Here is an 8,837-nt window from a genome sequence, read left to right as displayed (position 1 = left end):
CTCGCCGCCCGCCGACCCGACGCCGCGCCGCCCCCGCGCTGCCACTGCCCCCCCCCCATATACTGGTCATGGTGTCACATGGTATGGAATGAACCTGCCATTGGCCAGTCGGGGTCAGCCGCCCCCACCATGGCCCTGCCCCTCCCAGCCCCCCCTGCCACGCCACGCGGCAGAGCGCGGGAAGCTGGAAAGGTAGCTGACCCCCACAGTGAGGAGAATTAACCCCTTCTCAGCCAAAACCAGCACATTCTCCACCCCTTATTCCATACCACTTACACCATGCCCAGGTCCCATATGATGCAATACAACCGTACCAACCACCACCCCTCCCCTTCCCATCCTTTAACATAATACACAGACATCATTCCCTTAGTTCATGGATCTTCCCTGTAAAATGTCCATTAAAATGTCCATTGAGTTCACCCAGTCCATGACTCTGGGCTCCATCTGTTGTATCAGTCTTTCCGGGTGGGAGAGATGGTGTGTGGCGTTGGGTTGCTGCATACCGAGTCAGTCATCGTTCCATCACTGCTGCACGGCTTGTTTCATAGTTGATCTTCCATGGGTTGGGAGGCTCGTACTCTGATATCATTGATACAACACAGAGGTGACACACAATATTATATAGCAGTTCACATTGTGCCATTCAGTTCATTGACTGTTTTCACCCAAAATCAAATCCCCTTGAGGCACACATCGGATTTCTCCATCCTCCCGCATCACCCACCAAGTGCACCCAGGTCCTCGAGCAAAAACAATCCCACGAATGGGTTTGCCTTTGCCAGAGGCAGGAAGAACCCAGACTGTTTTGCCCAGCATACTTTTTGTGTGCACTACAGGGACTCTATCCCCTTCCACAGTATGTAGGATTTCTGACTGGGCAGGGCCAGCTCGGTTGGCAGATCCCCTCGTGTTGACTAACCACGTGGCTTTTGCTAAATGTGTATCCCAGTGCTTGAATGTCCCACCCCCCATTGCTCTCAGTGTGGTTTTTAACAGTCCATTGTACCTTTCAATTTTCCCAGAGGCTGGTGCGTGATAGGGGATGTGATACACCCACTCAATGCCGTGCTCTTTGGCCCAGGTGTCTATGAGGCTATTTCGGAAATGAGTCCCATTGTCTGACTCAATTCTCTCTGGGGTGCCATGTCGCCACAGGACTTGTTTCTCAAGACCCAGGATAGTGTTCCGGGCAGTGGCGTGGGGGACAGGATATGTTTCCAGCCAGCCAGTCGTTGTTTCTACCATTGTAAGCACATGGCGCTTGCCTTGGCGGGTCTGTGGGAGTGTGATATAGTCAATTTGCCAGGCCTCCCCATATTTATATTTCAGCCATCGTCCCCCATACCACAGAGGCTTTACCCGCTTCGCTTGCTTGATTGCAGCGCATGTGTCACATTCGTGGATAACCTGTGCAATAATATCCATGGTCAAGTCCACCCCTCGATCACGAGCCCACCTGTATGTTGCATCTCTCCCTTGATGGCCTGAGGTGTCATGGGCCCACCGAGCTAGAAATAGTTCACCCTTATGCTGCCAGTCCAGATCCACCTCAGCCACTTCAATCTTGGCAGCCCGATCTACCTGCTGGTTGTTTCGATGTTCTTCAGTGGCCCGACTCTTGGGGACGTGAGCATCCACATGCCGTACCTTTACAACCAGTTTCTCTACCCGGGCAGCAATATCTTGCCACAATGTGGCAGCCCAGATGGGTTTGCCTCTGCGCTGCCAGTTGCTTTGCTTCCATTGCTGCAGCCAGCCCCACAAGGCATTTGCCACCATCCAGGAGTCAGTATAGAGATAGAGCACTGGCCACTTTTCCCGTTCAGCGATGTCTAAGGCCAGCTGGATGGCCTTTACCTCTGCAAACTGGCTCGATTCACCTTCTCCTTCAGCAGTTTCTGCTACTTGTCGTGTAGGACTCCATACAGCAGCCTTCCATCTCCGGTGCTTTCCCACAAGGCGACAGGACCCATCAGTGAACAGGGCATATTGCTTCTCATCTTCTGGCAGTTTGTTATACAGTGGGGCTTCTTCAGCACGTGTCACCTCCTCCTCTGGTGATAATCCAAAATCTTTGCCTTCTGGCCAGTCCATAATCACTTCCAAGATTCCTGGGCGACTGGGGTTTCCTACTCGAGCCCGCTGGGTGATCAGTGCAACCCATTTACTCCACGTAGCATCAGTTGCATGGTGTGTAGAGGGGATGTTTCCTTTGAACATCCAGCCCAGCACTGGCAGTCGGGGTGCCAGGAGCAACTGTGCTTCAGTACCAACCACTTCTGAAGCAGCTCGAACCCCTTCATATGCTGCCAATATCTCTTTTTCAGTTGGAGTATAGCGGGCTTCAGACCCTCTGTATCCCCGACTCCAAAACCCTAGGGGTCGACCCCGGGTCTCCCCAGGTGCTTTCTGCCAGAGACTCCAGGTAGGGCCATTCTCCCCGGCTGCAGTGTAGAGCACATTTTTTACATCTTGTCCTGCCCGGACTGGCCCAAGAGCTACTGCATGGACTATTTCTCGTTTAATCTGTTCAAAGGCTTGTCGTTGCTCAGGGCCCCATTTGAAATCATTCTTTTTCCGGGTCACTTGATAGAGAGGGCTCACGATCAGACTGTAATTTGGAATATGCATTCTCCAAAAACCCACAACGCCCAAGAAAGCTTGTGTTTCCTTTTTGCTAGTTGGTGGAGACATGGCTGCTATTTTGTTGATCACATCCATTGGAATCTGACGACGACCGTCTTGCCATTTAATTCCTAAGAACTGGATTTCTCGTGCAGGTCCCTTCACCTTACTTTGTTTTATGGCAAAACCAGCTTTCAGAAGGATTTGGACTATTTTCTCACCTTTCTCAAAAACTTCTTCTGCTGTGCTGCCCCACACAATGATGTCATCAATGTATTGAAGGTGTTCTGGAGCTTCTCCCTGTTCCAGTACAGTCTGAATCAGTCCATGGCAAATGGTAGGACTGTGTTTCCACCCCTGGGGCAGTCGATTCCAGGTGTACTGGACGCCCCTCCATGTGAAAGCAAACTGTGGCCTGCACTCTGCTGCCAGAGGGATTGAGAAGAATGCATTAGCAATATCAATTGTGGCATACCACTTGGCCGCCTTTGACTCCAGTTCGTATTGAAGTTCTAGCATGTCTGGCACAGCAGCACTCAACGGTGGAGTGACTTCATTCAGGCCACGATAGTCTACTGTTAGTCTCCACTCTCCATTAGACTTCCGGACTGGCCATATGGGACTGTTAAAGGGTGAGTGGGTCTTACTGATGACTCCTTGGCTCCTCAGTTGGTGAATGAGTTTATGGATGGGGATCAGAGAGTCTCTGTTGGTGCGATATTGCCGCCGGTGCACTGTTGTGGTGGCGATTGGCACCTGTTGTTCTTTGACCTTCAGCAACCCCACCACAGAAGGGTCCTTTGAGAGACCGGGCAAGGTAGACAGCTGTTCAGTTTCCTCCGTCTCCAAGGCAGCTACACCAAAAGCCCACTTGTAACCTTTTGGGTCCTTGAAATACCCTCTCCTGAGGTAGTCTATACCAAGGATGCACGGAGCCTCTGGGCCAGTCACAATGGGGTGCTTCTGCCACTCATTGCCAGTTAGGCTCACTTCGGCCTCCAATACAGTTAGCTCTTGAGATCCCCCTGTCACTCCAGCAATGCTGATGGGTTCTGCCCCTATATAGTTTGATGGCATTAAGGTGCACTGTGCGCCGGTGTCCACTAAAGCTTTATACTCCTGTGGGTCGGACGTGCCAGGCCATCGGATCCACACAGTCCAGTAAGCCCGGTTATCCCTTTCCTCCACCCGGCTGGAGGCAGGGCCCCTCTAGTCCTGATCATGGCAGTCACAACTCACTTCCTGTAAATGTGAATCAGGAGTCCCTCTATTACACTTAGAAATAAAATCTGCGCTTCTACTCCTCTGTCTGGGGACTTGCTCGCTGGAAACTGGAGCAGCAGCTTTCCTGGAAGAGCCTCCCTGAGTGACTGTTCTCCCTTGCAGTTCATGTACTCGTGCCTGTAGGGTCGAAGTAGGCTTGCCATCCCACCTCATCATGTCCTCTCCGTGGTCACGCAGGTAGAACCATAGGGTGGCCCGTGGTGTGTATCCCCTTCTTTGAGCCAAAGGACGCTTATTCCTAACAGCTGAGACACTGCTCTGTCGAGGTGGGGAGTAGGACAGATCTTCTTTGAGTTGCTGGACCTCTTGGGATAGTTTCTCCACAGCAGAGACAAGCGAGGAAGAGATATTTGTGTCATAATCCCGGAGTCTATCTATCACCTCTGCCACCGTTGGTGTCTCGTCATCTTTCCAGGACATCACTGCCAATGAGTTTGCATGCGAAGATGGTGCGCTCCGTACAAACTTCCGCCACATGGGTCGTGTGCACTCGGCTTCATCTGGATCTTTGGATGACCGTTGATCATCCAGGTCACCATAAATCACCTCAAACACAGCTAATTCCCTGAGATACTGGATGCCTTTCTCCATAGTTGTCCATTTTCCTGGGCGATATGTAACATCTTCTTTAAAGGGATACCTTTCCTTCACTCCAGACAGGAGTCGCCTCCAGAGGCTGAGGGCTTGTGGTTTTTTTCCAATTGCTTTGTCAACGCCCCCTTCCCCAGAAAGGGATCCCAATTGTTTGGCTTCTTTTCCCTCTAGTTCCAGGCTACTGGCCCCATTATCCCAGCATCGGAGCAGCCAGGTGGCAATGTGCTCACCTGAACGACGGCTATAATCTTTTCGCATATCTCGCAACTCGCTTAAGGACAGGGATCGGGTGGTCTCTATTTCATTTATTACTTCTCCCTCCTCTCCCCGCGATGGCCCTGGTTCTTCATCATCCCGTTCTAAACGAGTTGATGTCCGCTTCCAATATTTCGTCTTATGTATGGGGGCAACTGATACTGGTACGGGTTTATTTTCTGAGCCAGCTCCGGTACTTGTTGTGGGGGTTTGAGTGGCTGCAGTGCCTGTTGTCAGGGCTGGATTGTCTACAGTGCCAGTCACTTTGCATTTCAATCCAGAGACATTCTCTTCCCCCTGGGGGCACTGAATACTGTTGAGCAGGGCTCGGTATGCATGGGCCAGACCCCAGCATGTTGCAGTTATCTGTGTCTCTCTGGAGTTCCCAGCGTAACAACATACTTTCTCCAAATATTCTACTAGTTTTTTAGGATTCTGCACTTGCTCGGGGGTGAAACTCCAAAACACTGGGGGTGCCCACTGCCCTAGGTATTTGCCCATGCTATCCCACATGCCCTGCCACTCGTAACTATCAAGCCTCGGGGCAGATTTCTGGGTGATATTCTTAAGTTGCTTAGTCAAAACCAAAACAACATGCCCAAAAACTAACAATGACTGCACCTTAACCACCCAAGGATGTTCAAGATACAAAAACGTTGTTGTAACAAAGGCACAGACATCATAGAACAAAGTTGCAAAGGTATTATTCTGTATTTCCTCCATATAAAATCTCTCAGAGGAGGAGGTATAATTGCTAATTGCCTCAACAAGGTGGTATCCGAAGTACAGTAACGGTTTCAGCAAAAACCCCAAATACCAGATAAAGCTGAAAACGAGTGTTTGTATAACAAATCTCGTAGGCAAAACATTACTAATCACAGCAGAACACAGCAGACTCAAACAACCAACACCGATTTTTAACACCAACTGCAAAAAGGACAACATGGTGCTGGGACCAGCAGCTGTTGTTATCTCCAACCCTCGTGCCCCACGTTGGGCGCCAAAAAGACTGTCGTGGTTTAGCGGCAGCTCAGCCCCACACAGTCGCTCGCTCACTCCCCCACCGGTAGATGGGGGAGAGAATCAGAAGGGTAACGCTCGTGGGTTGGGATAAGAACAGTTTAATAATGAAAATTAAAAGAAACAACAGTAGAAATGCAATGTAAAGGAGAACAACGAGAGGCGCAAAGCCCCGGGGGAGGGGGAAAGGAAGGGAGGGGAGAGGGGGAACGAACCGCCGGAACAAACCGCACGCGCCGCAGCCGCTCGCCGCCCGCCGACCCGACGCCGCGCCGCCCCCGCGCTGCCACTGCCCCCCCTCAATATACTGGTCATGGTGTCACATGGTATGGAATGAACCTGCCATTGGCCAGTCGGGGTCAGCCGCCCCCACCATGGCCCTGCCCCTCCCAGCCCCCCCTGCCACGCCACGCGGCAGAGCGCGGGAAGCTGGAAAGGTAGCTGACCCCCACAGTGAGGAGAATTAACCCCTTCTCAGCCAAAACCAGCACACATGCAAAGCATAAAGGAAGTATCAGAGCACTCTGAGTTGTAAATGAGAGTAGTCTGGGGATTGTATCACTATATACTTGTCCGTTTTATATGCTTCCTCAGCTGTTTATTACCACTTGCTGCCAAACAGAAAATAATGGGCTAGACAGATCTTGGTGTGACTCAATGTAACTGTTGTTCATTTTTTGTGGCTATGTAGTTGTAGGTATTCCCAACAAACTTTAACATAGCCACAAAAGAAAGCATTGGCCACGTAGGACTAAATTGTGACTAAGGTTAGTTGATTAGATCTCCTTGCTTTGTTCATCTGTAGCTGAAATTTGGTGGCTTGGTCAGTACAGCTAGACATGATTAATTACATATCTAGCTAAATATTTTCAGTGTGTCTCAAATTTTATATACACTCTGACCTTAATGATCTAGATCAAAAGGCATTGTTAGTCCTCGTGAAGCCTGGCACAACACAGCCAATAGTGGGCTTCAGTTGCCCCTTTGACTGTGTGCCCACAGCATTGTGAAACTGGTAGTCTAGGTCATGTTAAACAGGCAAAATTAATAGATCATAGAATTTGGCTAAATCCAACACAACTCTTGGCATCTGTTACTCCTGATGCGGTCTGAAAAAGACCTTTACAAGAGTAAGATAGTGAGAATTGCAGAGCAATTGACCACAATAGGGTAACACCCATACTCATCGTGGCATTTTAATTTCATCTTATTCCCATTAATTCATCAGTTAAACAAACCAGTATTTTGGAAATAAAGTATAGCATTAAGACAGCTAAAAAGTCAATGATACTTCGAATAAAAATGCACTAATTACGATTATGACAGATACACTACAGGGTCTCTAATTATTAGCAAAGACAAGAGAATAGAAACCCCCAAGATACACAGTCAGGGAAGCACAGTGAACACAGCTGGCTGTGCCAGCTATGGGAGTTCTCTAGAAACAAATCACAGAATCACAGAATGGTTGGGGTTGGAAGGGAGCTCTAGAGATCCTCTTGTCCAACGCCCCTGCTTGAGCAGAGACACCTAGAGCAGGGGGCACAGGAACACATCCAGGTGGGTTTTGAACATCGCCAGGGAAGGAGACTCCACAACCTCTCTGGGCAGCCTGTTCCAGTGCTCTGGCACCCTCACAGGAAAGAAGGTTTTCCTCATATTCAGGTGGAACTTCCTGTGTTCCAACTCGTGCCCATTGCCCCTTGTCCTGGCATTGGGCACCACTGAGAAGAGTCCAGTCCCATCCTCTTGACACCTACCCTTTAGCTATTTATAAGCATTGATGAGATCCCCCCTCAGTCTTCTCTTCTCCAGGCTGAACAAACCCAGGTCTCTCAGCCTTTCCTCATAAGAGAGATGCTCCAGTGCCCTGATCACCTTTGTAGCTCTCTGCTGGACTCTTTCCCATAGTTCCTTGTCCCTCTTGACCTGGGGAGCCCAAAACTGCACACAGCACTCCAAATGTGGTCTCACTAGGGTGGAATAGAGGGGGAGGATAACCTCTCTCAACCTGCTGGCCACACTCCTCTTAATGCACCCCAGGATACCGTTGGCCTTCTTGGTCACAAGGGGACGTTGCTGGCTCAGGGTCAACTTGCTGTCCACCAGCACTCCCAGGTGTTGGTGGACAGCATCTCTGCTGTCCACCATCTCTGGCTCCAGAGAGACTGCAGGACTTCTTAGAAATTAAAACCTAGTAAGATTAGTTACTTTTTCTTTTCTGTTCTCTAAACTTGAGAGGGTACATTTTTAGGTCCTCTTCCCACGCAGACTGTGCTGTCAGAATGGAAGAGCTGTAGGGTGAGTGCATATTGCCTGCAATACCAATAGAGCAGAACCAGAAATTTTAATTCCTTTTTCCAGACATCCCGCAGGGTCCTGAACTTCTGTGCTAGGACTTAACATTTCTAGAGGCCAAAGCAATTAACTTTTGCTAGCTCCCCTGAACTGCTAACAGTATTAAAGTACAAACAAAAAAATCCTTAAAATTATGTCTCTGCAAATTTATAGGTGGGGAGGGGATGGGTCAGTCTTAGACTTTAAAAAACAAACTGACCCATCCCCTCCCCACCTATAAAGTCTAAGACATGCAAATTAACGTACATAAACGTTAAGGGAGTTCCTTGGACACCTCAAATTTTCCAGCCTAAAATGATGACATCTCTGTAATAACACCTTGAAATATAGGCAAGTTCTCACTTGATACTGAGCTGCTATGGGGAGAGAATTTGTTGACTGAGCACTATAGCATTTTGTGCTCAGGAGCAGATCTGCATATAAAAATGGATATACTTTTAAATTAAGGAATCACATGACATTTTGAACAGTGAGTATTCTAGCATCAGGTCAGTTTCCCTTTGTATTTTCTGACAAGTAGTTAAGTTTTGGCCTTACAATCACATAGTACAAACCTAAAAAATTGTACTCTCCAATCAGACAGCAACTGTTTTAAATCTCCAGCTACACAACAAGTGTAAGTCTGTGCTTAGGGCAGTTACCCCAATTCCATTAGTATATCTGCAGTTTACCTATTCTAAACAAACTACCCAGCATAG

This window comes from Phalacrocorax aristotelis, chromosome 3 (genome assembly GCF_949628215.1).
Source record: "Phalacrocorax aristotelis chromosome 3, bGulAri2.1, whole genome shotgun sequence".
In the NCBI taxonomy this organism is placed as follows: domain Eukaryota; kingdom Metazoa; phylum Chordata; class Aves; order Suliformes; family Phalacrocoracidae; genus Phalacrocorax; species Phalacrocorax aristotelis.
Note: the sequence above shows the minus strand (reverse complement) of the source record.